Genomic DNA, 15,636 nt, shown 5'->3' on the forward strand with positions numbered 1-15,636 from the left:
AATCACTATTCCTTAATATCTCTCAACATCAATGGCCTCAACTCCCCAATAAAAAGACATAGATTAACAAACTGGATACGCAATGAGGACCCTGCATTCTGCTGCCTACAGGAAACACACCTCAGAGACAAAGACAGACACTACCTCAGAGTGAAAGGCTGGAAAACAACTTTCCAAGCAAATGGTCAGAAGAAGCAAGCTGGAGTAGCCATTCTAATATCAAATAAAATCAATTTTCAATTAAAAGTCATCAAAAAAGATAAGGAAGGACACTTCATATTCATCAAAGGAAAAATCCACCAAGATGAACTCTCAATCCTCATCTTCGATTGGTTTATATACAAGTGTGCAATTTCTAGGCTTGAATGTAAAATGATGCTATCTGGTGCTGGATAGAGGAGCCTTACTTTTTATTATGGCAGCTTGCTATTTTTGTAACATGGTGATTTGGTTGAACACAATAAAGTACAGTAGTAACTAATCTCCCCCTCTTCCTGGATGAGTGAGGAGATGATTAAATGTTGATGTCAGCATCCTTGAGCATATTCAGATGAGCTTCTGCTTCTGTTGAAAAGGATGCTGTGTTTGATTGTGGTCCGAAGCTTTGAAGCACTACTTGGCATCTCCTTCCTTGGAGGTCTCACTGTTTAAACATAACAGATTTGATAGCTTGTTGATAAGGTGAGGTCCAGCTTGTCTCCACTAGGTCATCTTCATGTGAATCCGGTGGTTATACGGTTTTGTTCTAGGGATATTTCATTTTTTTAATAACGGTTTTAGCTGACATTCATGGAGAGAATGAATCCTTAGAACTGTGCCACTAGTGAAAGGAAATCCTGTCTAGAGTATGTTTCTTTACAAAGCTGTGTCACACCATCCTTTGGGCCTTCTGCTGGAAAAGTAGAATCAAGTCTCAAATAATGCCTTTTAAATTGTATCCTCTAGTATTATAGATGTAGGACAGTACTGTATCATACCTCTGTGGATGTAAAATAGCTTGTACCTGCTTTATGATACGTAGTAGTGACCGTGCTTTATCAGAGCTGTTTTTAATGATGTTGCTCAGAATGTTTTCTTTCCAGATGATGATTGAGAAGCTAATTTAAAAAAAAATGGTGCCAGGTACCACAAGAGTAACAGAACTGTGCTGTTTTCTCAGGTTTTGTTTTTTTACTTTTTTTTTTTAATGGAGTGTGCTGGATGTCTCTACAGTTTTGTTCAGATGACTGCAGAACCTGGAAAAGCTGTTGCTGCTGTTGATGCATAACACACTGTTATTATTGGTCTTTTTATATAAATATAAATATATATATATATACAGATATATAATTTGAATTTTTTGAAACTTTACCTGTGCTGTCAACTTTGGAAAAAAGTATCCCCGTTTACTGTGTTGAGTTGGCACTGTACAGAAATTAACAGCCATATTGGTCTAGAAATGTTGAACTTAAGTTTTTTCCATTTGTACAGGGGTAACACACTGTATTAAATATGTAAGGTCTTATCTACGTGGGTTTGATTACAAAAACTAATAAAGTATTCTCTAAATTAAAAAAAAGAATACAGAAAAATACAATCAAACAGAAAATGAATACGATGCTTCAAGATCTAAAAAATGTAAGTAAAGGCGATAAGGAAAACATAATGGGCTTCAGAGAGAGATAATCTGAGGAGTGGGCTACAGCTGGAGTACTCAGATACTGATCCTTGACCACGGAATGCTACCTCATCCCTCAGGGGTAATGGCTACGAGCACAGATGTACAAGACATTCTAGAACTCGGGGATCCAGGAGATGCCGCTTCTGGGACCATCGGCAAAAAGGATATTATGAACCCGGACAAGAAAAGTGCAAGAAGTCCTCAGAGGCTCTGACCTTCAAGAGGCTTGAGCATGCATCGGGAGGTCTATGTTTTCCTTTACTCTGACAAAAAGGATGCACCCCGACTATTTCCCAGTGACACTGGTCAGGAGTATCTAGCAGTGAAGGCTAAATTGGGGTCCAAGAAGGTTCGATCTTGGAAGTGGATGCCATTTACCAACCCAGGTTGAAAGGATGGTGCTATGTTTTCCCACTGGTGCCGAGCAGTAGTGGAGGGCAAGGACTACCATTTCGCCAGGTTCAATAAGACAGTGCAAGTGCCATTGTACTCAGAGCAGGAGTGCCAAGTCTACCTTCATGACGATGCATGGACTAAGGCAGAGACTGACCATCTCTTTGACCTCAGCCACCGATTTGATCTGCGCTTCGTAGTTATTCACGATCGGCATGACCACCAGCAGTTCAAGAAGCATTCTGTGGAGGACCTGAAAGAGAGGTACTACCACATTTGTGCCAGGCTTGCCAACGTGAAGGCTGTGCCAGGTACAGATCTCAAAATACCAGTATTTGAGGCTGGGCATGAGAGACGGCGGAAGGAATAGCTGGAGCGACTTTACAACCGAACCCCAGAGCAGGTGGCAAAGGAGGAGTACCTGCTACAGGAGCTTCGTAAGATTGAGACCTGGAATAAATCAGGAGAAGCACAGCCAAGACCTACAGAAGTTGATTTCTGCAGCGGACACCACTACGGAGCGGCAGCGCACAGAATGCAAGGCTCCCAAGAAGAAGCTGCCCCAGAAGAAGGAGGCTGAGAAGCCGGGTATTTCTGAGACTACAGGCATCAAGTTTCCAGATTTTAAGTCAGCAGGTTTGACATTATGAAGCCAGCCAGCGGAGACTGCGGAGACTGAATGCCAGTGAACGTGATTGTTGGGGGGAGAGCGACATTGGGGGGAGGGTGGGGAGGGGAACACCTATAAGGAAGGGGAGGGGGAGGGATTAGGGGGATGTTTGCCCGGAAACCGGGAGAGGGAATAACATTCGAAATGTAAATAAGAAATACTCAAGTTAATAAAAAAGAAAAAGAAGTAAAAAAAAAAATGTGTCACCAGAAAAAAACAAAAAAAAAAAAAAAAAAGAAAAGAAAAGAACTTACACATGCTGATGGCAAAGCTCAAACTTGCCCCAAGGAGCTCAATGCCATAACCATCCAGAAGTACTCTAAAGGTATCATCACCCCTTTGCTCTCTATCCACTTCTCCCCTATTTAATATTAGGGAATACGGATAGAAGAAGGGGAGAAGATGAAAGCAAAAGAAATCCAAAACAACAACCAAAAGTCAGGTTACAAACCTCGATGTCTCTCAATATAAGAATGTATAAAGAAAATGCACTAAATTTACACAATGGAGTACTATTCAGCTATTTTAAAATGATATCACCCTGCCTCCAGCTCACTGCTCCCAAACCCCATGGGAGAGAGACCTCACCGCTGGGACAGGTGGGCACTCCTGAGACTGCAGAGCAGAAGAGACCACCAACACTGCCCACCCCTGCCCACATCCCTGGCCCAAGAGGAAACTGTATAAGGCCTCTGGGCTCCCGTGGGGGAGGGCCCAGGAGCGGCAGGACCCCTGCCTGAGACACCGCCAGAACCTGAAGGAAACAGACCGGATAAACAGTTCTCTGCACCCAAATCCCGTGGGAGGGAGAGCTAAACCTTCAGAGAGGCAGACACGCCTAGGAACCAGAAGAGACTACACTCTGCCCACATCTCTGACTCCAGAGGAAAACACCAAATGCCATCTGGGACTCTGGTGCACAGGGGCTCCCGGAAAGTGAAGCGCAGGTCCTCCTGGTTGCTACCCCCACGGAGAGCTCATAAGCAACACCCAACAAGCAAACTTGAGCCTCGGGACGACAGGTAAGACCAACTTTTCTGCTCCAAGCGAGCTGCCTGGTGAACTCAGGGCACAGGCCCACAGGAACAGCTGAAGACCTGTAGATAGGAAAAACTACACGCCCGAAAGCAGAACACTCTGTCCCCATAACTGGCTGAAAGGAAACAGGAAAGCAGGTCTACAGCACTCCTGAAACACAGGCTTATAGGACAGTCTAGCCACTGTCGGAAATAGCAGAACAGAGTAACACTAGAGATAATCTGATGGCGACAGGCAAGCACAGGAACCCAAGCAACAGAAACCAAGACTACATGGCATCATCGGAGCCCAATTCTCCCACCAAAGCAAACACGGAATATCCAAACACACCAGAAAAGCAAGATCTAGTTTCAAAATCATATTTGATCATGATGCTGGAGGACTTCAAGAAATACGTGAAGAACTCCCTTAGAGAACAAGTAGAAGCCTACAGAGAGGAATCGCAAAAATCCCTAAAAGAATTCCAGGAAAACATAAATAAACAAGTAGAAGCCCATAGAGAGGAGTCACAAAAATCCCTGAAAGAATTCCAGGAAAACACAATCAAACAGTTGAAGGAATTAAAAATGGAAATAGAAGCAATCAAGAAAGAACACATGGAAACAACCCTGGATATAGAAAACCAAAAGAAGAGACAAGGAGCTGTAGATACGAGCTTCACCAACAGAATACAAGCGATGGAAGAGAGAATCTCAGGAGCAGAAGATTCCATAGAAATCATCGACTCAACTGTCAAAGATAATGTAAAGCAGAAAAAGCTACTGGTCTAAAACTTACAGGAAATCCAGGACTCAACGAGAAGATCAAACCTAAGGATAATAGGTATAGAAGAGAGTGAAGACTCCCAGCTCAAAGGACCAGTAAATATCTTCAACAAAATCATAGAAGAAAACTCCCCTAACCTAAAAAAAGAGATACCCATAGGCATACAAGAAGCCTACAGAACTCCAAATAGATTGGACCAGAAAAGAAACTCCTCCCATCACATAATAATCAAAACATCAAACGCACAAAATAAAGAAAGAATATTAAAAGCAGTAAGGGAAAAAGGTCAAGTAACATATAAAGGCAGACCTATCAGAATCACACCAGACTTTTCGCGAGAAACTATGAAAGCCAGAAGATCCTGGACTATGTCATACAGACCCTAAGAGAACACAAATGCCAGCCCAGGTTACTGTATCCTGCAAAACTCTCAATTAACATAGATGGAGGAACCAAGATATTCCATAACAAAACCAAATTTACACAATATCTTTCTACAAATCCAGCGCTACAAAGAATAATAAATGGTAAAGCCCAACATAAGGAGGCAAACTACACCCTAGAAAAAGCAAGAAACTAATCGTCTTGGCAACAAAACAAAGAGAAGAAAAGCACACAAACATAACCTCACATCCAAATATGAATATAACAGGAAGCAATAATCACTATTCCTTAATATCTCTCAACATCAATGGCCTCAACTCCCCAATAAAAAGACATAGATTAACAAACTGGATACACAACGAGGACCCTGCATTCTGCTGCCTACAGGAAACACACCTCAGAGACAAAGACAGACACTACCTCAGAGTGAAAGGCTGGAAAACAACTTTCCAAGCAAATGGTTGGAAGAAGCAAGCTGGAGTAGCCATTCTAATATCAAATAAAATCAATTTTCAACTAAAAGTCATCAAAAAAGATAAGGAAGGACACTTCATATTCATCAAAGGAAAAATCCACCAAGATGAACTCTCAATCCTAAATATCTATGCCCCAAATACAAGGGCACCTACATACGTAAAAGTAACCTTACTAAAGCTCAAAACACACATTGCACCTCACACAATAATAGTAGGAGATTTCAACACCCCACTCTCATCAATGGACAGATCATGGAAACAGAAATTAAACAGAGACGTAGACAGACTAAGAGAACTCATGAGCCAAATGGACTTAACAGATATTTATAGAACATTCTATCCTAAAGCAAAAGGATATACCTTCTTCTCAGCTCCTCATGGTACTTTCTCCAAAATTGACCATATAGTTGGTCAAAAAACGGGCCTCAACAGGTACAGAAAGATAGAAATAATCCCATGCGTGCTATCAGACCACCACGGCCTAAAACTGGTCTTCAATAACAATAAGGGAAGAATGCCCACATATACGTGGAAATTGAACAATGCTCTACTCAATGATAACCTGGTCAAGGAAGAAATAAAGAAAGAAATTAAAGACTTTTTAGAATTTAATGAAAATGAAGGTACAACATACCCAAACTTATGGGACACAATGAAAGCTGTGCTAAGAGGAAAACTCATAGCTCTGAGTGCCTGCAGAAAGAAACAGGAGAGAGCATATGTCAGCAGATTTATAGCACACCTAAAAACTCTAGAACAAAAAGAAGCAAATACACCCAGGAGGAGTAGAAGGCAGGAAATAATCAAACTCAGAGCCGAAATCAACCAAGTAGAAACAGAAAGGACCATAGAAAGAATCAACAGAACCAAAAGTTGGTTCTTTGAGAAAATCAACAAGATAGATAAACCCTTAGCCAGACTAACCAGAGGAGCCGGATGTAGATCTCTCCTGAGAGACATAGCCAGAATACAGCAAATACAGAGGCGAATGCCAGAGCAAACCACTGAACTGAGAACGGGACCCCCGTTGAAGGAATCAGAGAAAGAACTGGAAGAGCTTGAAGGGGCTCGAGACCCCATATGAACAACAATGCCAAGCAACCAGAGCTTCCAGGGACTAAGCCACTACCTAAAAACTATACATGGACTGACCCTGGACTCTGACCTCAGAGGTAGCAATGAATATCCTAGTAAGAGCACCAGTGGAAGGGGAAGCCCTTGGTCCTGCTAAGACTGAACCCCCAGTGAAGTAGATTGTTGGGGGGAGGGCGGCAATGGGGGGAGGATGGGGATGGGAACACCCATAAAGAATTGGAGGGGGGTTAGGGGTATGTTGGCCCGGAAACCAGGAAAGGGAATAACACTCGAAATGTAAATAAGAAATACTTAAGTTAATAAAAAAAAGTAATAAAAAATGATATCACGGTATTTGCAGCTAAACAGATAGAACTAGATAAAATTATGTTGAGTTAGATAAGGCAAGGTCAGAAATAAATAAAATGTGTAGTTTCTTACATGTGCATATTAGCCATTAAATAAATGAATATCAAGCTACAATTTATAGACCCAAAGAGGTTAGGTACAAAGGAAGAAACTTGTGAGACCTGGATCTGCCTGGGAGGGGAACTAGACTTTATGGATAAGCTTATGGGGAAAGGGGCAGGAACAGAATGATCAGTAAGTCAGAATGAGTGGAGAAGGGCTTGAGAAAGACAACGTTGTGTGAGAGCTATAGAACTGAGGGGCACATGAGGGGTGTTATGGAAATCTAGTGCAATCTACTGAAGTCTCCAAACAATGGTGGAGAGGAGTCCCATCCTATCTTTTGTCATTAAATGAACCGTCCAGTATCAGTAGTGGGTTACAGCCAATTGAGTTGTTTGCCAAAGGGGTCATACAGAAATCCCCAAATAACCCAAGTTGTTGACAAGACAATACATTTTCTGCACAAACTGACAGCAAGGTTGTATTGCTGAAGACAACACACATATAAAACTTATTTAACATGAAGAGGGATGTCTGGTGCCTACATAGCACCTTCATCCACACCTGTCTTTGGTACAGGAGGATACCCTAACAGCTATGAAAAGGAAACAAAATCATAAAACAAGCCATAAGCACTTTGGTCTACAATGTCCTGCCTACAAAATACGCTAAGATTATCAGGGCTTAACCCTTATGGGAGGCACCAACCAATGTCTCATTTGAGTTAAGGGTCATTTTGTGAGATGAAACCAATAGCTAAAACTGCTTGGGTAACCAAGATCCAGAGACTAGTTAGCCCAGAGTCCTAGGCTAACCAAAGACTACTGGTCTTTAAAAAAAAATAGTAGTGATGAAGGCACTCCTAATGATATTCTGATATACCCACATATCAGTCCCTTATTCAGTCATCATCTGAGAAGCTTCTGCAGTACCAGATCAGAACAAATACAAAGACCCAAAGTCAAATGTTACACATATACTCAAGCAAACATGCGCGCGCGCGCGCGCGCACACACACACACACACACACACACACACAGAGAGAGAGAGAGAGAGAGAGAGAAACAGAGAGAGAGAGAGAAACAGAGAGATAGGAACAGAAAGAGACCCTAACAGAGACAGAGACACAGGCAGGAAAGAGAGCCAGACAAAGAACTTGGAACCCAGCGTTAAGTGGGATGTCTTCATTAATTACCTCCATTCAGCACAGGACACTCCTCCATCACTCAGGAAAGAAGAGGTACAAAGAATGTAAAGCCATAGTAGATGTGGGATACCAGGAGAAAGAGGCCCACTAAATCAACTGAGCAAACTCATGAACTCACAGAGACTGAAGCAGCTTGCACAAACCTTGCACAAATCTGTACCAGGTTCTCTGTGTATACGTTATGGCTTTCAGCTTAGTGGGTTTTATTGGTTTGATTGTTGGTAGGTTTTAAAGTTTTAAGTCTACTTTTTGTTTTTCAATTATTTTATTTACATTTTAATTGTCCCTTTTCCTGGTCTCCCCTCCACAACCCCCTAAAATAGTCCCCTCCCCTTTGCCTCTAAAGGGTATTCTCCCCACCCCACCCACTCTCACCTCATCTCTCTAGTGTTCCCCTATACTCCGGCATCAAGCCTCTATAGGATCAATAACTTGATTCTTGTGCTTTCTCTTGGCTTCCCATTTGACTTGTCCAACTTTTATATGACAGGGTTTTTTGTTTGTTTGTTTGTTTGTTTGTTTGTTTCACCTTATTAGAGTTTATTTTGTTTATAAAAGTAATAAATTCTGATAATCAAGAAAAACTCATTTCAATTATTTTATCACATAAAATTGGTATTTTTACATAATTCGTTAATCTTTAATTGCATGCTTCCTGACTTTAGAGGGTTAAAAATCTACCATAATTATGAAGAAATAAAACGGCTGAAATTATTGGTTTTGAATTTCCTTCTCTTAACATCATTTCTCTATTTTAATTTCTCGAAAGTATGCGTTTAATTCTTTTAAATTTTTATATGGCCGAAAAGTTATTCTGACACTGTTGGTTAATTGGTTGTCATTACCCTACTTATCTAAGTAGAGGCATTCATCATGATAACAATCATTACATGAAAATTTCATTCTTGCTCTGTTATTTGGGCTGTGAATGGGCTCTTGCAAAGTGGCTTAGTCCTTTGATCACTGGAGGTTTGCTAGGTTTCACTAAGTGAAAATACTAGTTTTTCATATTTCTCTATCTTCTGACCAAAAATATTTAATAGATGGAATATAAGTTAACACAATTATAGACATATGTGGAAAGTACACTTACAACATTAATGCAAGAGAGCAGAGTACATTAAAAGTGTCTAAAATTAGGAATTCCATTACTATAAATGTCTGATGTAATGTGTTTTAAAAGAAACTGGTTTGGAACTCAGGATCCACTCCTAGCTAAGGAGTTGTCAACTGATAACTTCCGAGGAATGAAGATGCCATCTCTTTTTATTTATTAATTTACCCAGTTAGTTCAGTTCATGCTAAATTAACTAGATATAAGAAAATTAGAGAAGTTAACTAGTGAAAAATTATTTTAAATTCTATCTTCTCATTCTAAATCAGACATTCCAAAAGGAAGGTTTGATGTTTCCTATGGATAGTGAGGACATGTAGAGTATTTTCTGAGGTAGATCTTGATTTCACGTTAAGCATCATGATTTTACTTTCTATTCCTTGTGTTTTGCATTGGATGTATAAGATGATACTGGTGGCAGTGGCAAGATGTGTGTATTAGAATTTAATCTCATACCTAAAAATGAAGTATTGATGCATTGTCTCTAAATTCAGGAATAAAGCAAGGTTTCTGCCATCACTACCTTCGTTCAACCTTGCGCTGGAGGCTGGTGAGAGTCCAATTAAGCAGTAAAAAGAAATAAAAGAAAAACAAGTTGAAAATAAAGATATGTGAGACTCGTTATTTGCAAATGATAACATTTTGTACATAGAAAATTCAAAGGAGCCATCATCATACAAAATTTATTAGAGTTAATAAAAATGTTAAGTGTGCAGGGTACAACATCCATACAAAAAACTCCATCACATTACTATACCATAGCCATGAACAAAACACACAGTCAACTGTACAGACAATTCAATTTACAGTAGAATCAAGAGTAATGAAACAAGCTAAGCAACAAACTGACCAGAAAGAATGATACAACACTGTAGGAAAAAATTAGAGCTAAATAAATGAGAACTTCCCTTGGTTCACAGATCAAGAAACAAGGTTTTTATGAAATCCAGGAAAGGGCCCCACAGAATTAATGTAAATTTTGAAAATCTTAACTCTAAATTTTTAATAAAAATGATAGAAATGATGGTAAATTGGCATGGGAATGCATGGCACTCTCACTATCTAAAACAACCTCTGACATAGAAAGCAAAGTTGAAGAACCTCACGGTGTCACAGCTACTGAAACCACACAATTTAGTCCATCACCCAGAGCACTGCAGCAAAGGGACATCAAATAGAACAATGGGATGGAATTAAGAGTCTAGAAGGAACCACTGAATTTATAGTCAATGGTTTTAAAAGAGCCTCCAATACAATTTAAGAGGATAATCAACAGTCATTTCAGCAGATGGTACTAAGAAAACTGAATACATGCATGTAAAATATTTGTAGCTTTCTCAATGTGAGTTAAAAGTTAACTCAAAATATAGTAGAAACCTTGCAAGCTAAAATTAGAAGACTGAGTAGAAAAATATAGGAACAAGACACTGGGCCCTTAAAGTAAGCAACAGCTTCTCAGGTCAAACAACAAAGTCTCAGTAGGAGCTCACGATGAACGATGATGTTTTAATGTCATCCACACTGAAGGACAAGCACCACTCATGGACAAGATAAAATACTTATAACTTATGCATGTAATAAGGATTTGAGGTATAAAATCTATAAGATATATTATAACTCAGCAAAAAAAGTTAATCAATGTGAAAACAGGAAAAAAGGACCCCAATTGTTAACTTTCCAAGGAAGATCTAAGAAGTCTGTTACTCTGCAAAGAGACTTGGAAGACAAAGGGTAGGAGGATAGCCACAAGTTCCAGATCAGCCTGGTCTATATAAAGAACTGTTGGCTTTCCAGTATTATATAATGAAATTCTATTTCAAAATGCAGACAAGAATGGGGAGAAAGCCCATCAAAACTCATACCAAAGAGCATTCTTAAGTCTTTGTAAAGAAAAAATTTAAAACCATTATAAGTTATTATTTGACATCTACCATGGATCTAATCAAGTATGTATCATATATGCAAGGAAGAAGTTCAACACATTGCTGGTAGAAAGGAAAATTTGTTCAGACACACAGAGAAACATTTTGGCAGATGTTCAAATGACTAAACAGAGGCAATATTTTATCAGAAATTCTACTCCTGATACACAATCAACGTAATGGAAAACAGGTCCTCAGAAAACTTGCACCTGAACAATCTATAATAATGGCATAATAAACAGATGAATTTGTAAAAAATCTCACTTGGCCATACAATGAAATACAATCTGGCAGAAAAGAATTACTTGGTGAAGATGCTGTATGTCAAGAAGAAAGCATAAAAGCCTAGAAAGATGTATCAGGATTAGCAGCACTTGATACTCTAGTGGAAATGTAGTTTCTTACATTTGGCCAGCTCATGTGCACACACACACACACACACACACACACACAAACACAAACACAAACACACACAAAGAAAAAAAATACAGAATGCAGCATGGGTGACTGAACTTGAAACTATTAATAGGTTTCCCGACTTAGAAGACCATGTCTTGTCAACTCTTTCAACATGAAATATTCAGATCTATTGACCAACTAAAATAAGGATTTCCCAAATGAGGACTGATTGCTAGTATGTTTGTAGCAAGTTTTAACTGATGAGTGTTGTACACTTTTGTTAATATATTAAAGCATTGAATTTTACTTCTTGTGAGTGCTGATTTTATATATTATATGAGCAAATTCATTATTTAAGAATGAAAACGTGTTTGATATATGCCGGAAACCTCAGCCCGATTCACAAGAATAACATTAGCCTTTCTGCTTGCTTTCACTGTAGTTGCTATTACCAACTCACAGTAAGGAAAAAATAAAAAAGTTGTTTTATTAAAGTGTGTCTTTGAAAGAAAACTATTAAAATTTTAGTGTTATTAATTCTCAACCCCGAGTACATGTCTTAACATTTTACTTCATTAGATAAGAAACAGAAATAATGAAATGTTCTATTGTCTGCCGTAGATTAAATTAAAGTTATACTAACATTTGGCAATACTTTGACATGTATACAATATAAAAAGTAACTTTATCAATCATTTCAAACATCTCTTATTTCTTTATGATAGAAAACATTGAACTGGGTTTTGGTAGCAAACACCTTTCATCCCAGCACTAGAGAGGCAAATGTATACACACACACACACACACACACACACACACACACACACACACACATATACACACATGCACATGCACACACACTATGAATTTGTCTATTTTTCAATATACAATATTCTGTTATTACTTAAATTACCATAGTGTGAAATAGAATTATAGACATTACTCTTTCTGTCTGTAACATTGTGCCTACAAATGCTCTCCAAAATTTGAAATGCAGGCTGAATGGAATGCCTTTCAACAGGATACACTTTTCTGAAAAAAAGAACAAATCATATTGATAAATAAACTACAATTATTCAAACTCAGTGGAAATTTTTCTTAGAAATTAAGTGAGACAGTCATCGCAAGATCAATAATTATGAGATTGCAAGTGAGAACTAAATTTGTTGAAAGCTTCCGTTCCCCACTATAAGTCCAATACTTGAGGCCTTTGCTGATGAGATTAGCAATAAGAATGAGATCTGTTTTGTTATTGCAAATAATGAAATGTATCACTGAGCTCTTGAATGAATGTTTTCCAAGTGACTAAGAAGGTTTGACAATATCTTGTCCATTAATGTTCAAATTTTATTTGGAAGAAAAATCAATGTGTTTTAATATGAAAGAAAAGGATGTGGTTTCAAACTATACTTTACAAGTGATCTCTCAGAAGTAACCCTTTATCAGCTGTGAAGAAGTGTGAAAAACATTTGGAATTATATTACCAAAAGCAATCAAGGTAATGTAATTCAAATATTTATATATTTGAAGCATAATGACACATGTGCAAGGGAATGCATGGAGATGTATGTGAGCCAAATATATTAAGAAGCATAAATATCATCACTCAGTATTTTCATATTTACTTTACACAAAACTGTTTCATGCATGCTATTCTATTCAATTGAGTTTATTGGTTCTTTCTCAGTTAATTTGAAAATGAAAACCTTCAATTATTTATTAATTTAAAGTGCACAAAATCCCAGTGATCTATAGTTAATGAGCCCTTTGAGATCCCAAAATGAAAAATATTGAAGACCACTGCGTCCAGTAATATAATTATTGAAATTTCATATTTGTTATTATCACGTGTGCACGTGTGTGACAACTTTGTGGAGACGTTTCTCTCCATCTAAATTTACAGGGCCTATTGGTCATGGCATGCAACAAGTGTTTCTCCTGTTGAACCATCTCACCAGGCTAAAAGAAATGTTTACCACAAAAAGAAGTACAATTTCCAAACTTTTCATTAGGTGGCAATTGAATAAATACACTGTATCCATCAGAGGTAGAAAATGCAATTGTACTGAACAGTGCTTATTATGTATGAGACACGATCATAAGGACTTTCTTCAAATTGATTTATTTAATCTACTGTGTGGTTTCATGAAGGATGTACTGTTATGCTTCACAGGCTCTCCTGCACTGAAAAGTGAAGCAGAGGCTACGTTTCTGAACTGGAAAATATGGAAGACAAATTTAAACCAAATAAATCTACCATCAATATTTTTGCTATTTCATTGATGGTGATTGTGTGAATGTTGGTGTCTGATGGCCAAGTCCTATAATCCAACCTGCTAGGGAAACAATGGCAGTAAGAATTCAGGGCCAACCTGGATTACAATGTGAGTTCAATACAACCTGGGCAATTGGCTGAGATCCTTTCTCAAAATAAAGAGTATAAATGTAGTCTATAGTTCAGTGGCCGGCCATATGCAGAGAAGGCTATAGGTTCTATCTCTAGTACTTATAATAAAAGTGTTGACCAGAGCTATATTGTTAGGATATCATTAGTTTAGATGCACTACTATTTCTAGGAGACAACTCTCTCTTTCTGTCTCTTGTAATCGTACTGCCCCTTCTCCTATGTCTAGGGACCTCAGATTTTGGAGTTGTATTGATGCATTCACTGGGGCTGGAATCCACAGGATCTATGATCTCTGTGTTGTGACTCATTATGGGTTTTGTAATGGTCTCTGTTTGCTGTACAAAGACATTTCTTTGATAAGGGGTTGCCTAAACAAGATTTAAACAATGATAATATCAATAGCTATGCTAACACTGGATGGGGAACTCTCACAGGATCCATCTCTAGACAGAGAACTATAGGTAAGTGGTGAATGCTGAGAGAGCCCCCTTAGGGGGTTATTTAAAACAAAGTGGTCATCACTAAAAAAAATCTTATATACAAGGCCTCTAAAGAGGCAGTAGATTGAATATATATATATATATATTTATATATGTGTGTGTAATGACGATCATGATTAAAGTAATAACAAATCTTTAATAGCAAATAAATCATCAATTTGAGACGGAGTAAGAGAAAAAAGCAGAGGAGGGGATAGAAAAGAAGTTGAAGGAAAGATAGTGAAGAGAGGACGTGAACAAACTCTATTTTGATAAGAGATAATTCAGCTAAAATATACTGATTACACCATACATCATTAGGTACTAAATAGGATAAAACTACTGTATTGTCTCTTATGTATTAAGACCACTGTGAATATGCCATTCCTTCTAGCATCAAATAGCAAAACTTTGTCCAAATCTGACACTACACATTTTTCTTTTTGCAAATGAGAAATATTGAGAGGGAAAGGTATTTAATTGATTATGCACTGTTAAAAGATACTTTGTCTCAGCATGACATCATTGACGATGCCTCAGCATTCTGTCTAATTATGAAACAATGTCTAGGCATTTACTTACAACTTCAGAGGCAGTCATTTTGGTAGTCTATAGGAAAAAGTTTTATAACAAACCACATCTCAATACAATAATTGTCTAACTATCCTTAATTACTGGAAAATACCCATTATTAAAATGTCTGGACAAAGGATGATGAATAGTCTTTTTGTCACCTATTATGCATCAAATTCCTACTTACCTTCTCTACATATGTGAAAGAATAATATGTAAATTATATTAAAACATATATATATATGTATGTATGTTTATGAGATTCTTAGCAAACGGCAAACAGCATCCCTTCTTCCCTCAGATACTTACAAGTATCTATCACTGTTCACGCTAGAGAGACAGATAAGAGGCTAAGTCCTTTTGTAGTTTTGCAGAGAACTTGGGTTCAGTTCCCAACAGCCACACAATATTTCATAATCACCCATAAACTCCGGTTATGGGGAACCCAGCCCATCTTCTGACTTTCACAAGCATCAGGCATGCATGTGATTCACATATGTGCATGCAAGCCAAACATCCACAAACACAAAATATAATGACCAGGCTAGCCTGCCACCTCAGATTATTCGCCCATTAGAAGATTGGGGACATAATGAGACCAACCTTCATTACAAATAAATCAGAGTTTTCCATTAAGATCTAATGAGTTCTTATATTGTCCCTC

General features: G+C 38.2%; 1 pseudogene; it reads left to right on the top strand.

The window, feature by feature from the left end:
- Nucleotides 1–1,683: 1,683 nt before the first annotated feature.
- On the top strand, nt 1,684–2,742 carry LOC148006474 (DNA methyltransferase 1-associated protein 1 pseudogene; annotated as a pseudogene).
- The last annotated feature ends 12,894 nt before the right edge of the window (nt 2,743–15,636 follow it).

Source organism: Rattus norvegicus, chromosome 3 (assembly GCF_021556685.1).
Source record: "Rattus norvegicus strain SHRSP/BbbUtx chromosome 3, alternate assembly SHRSP_T2T, whole genome shotgun sequence".
Classification (NCBI taxonomy): Eukaryota; Metazoa; Chordata; class Mammalia; order Rodentia; family Muridae; genus Rattus; species Rattus norvegicus.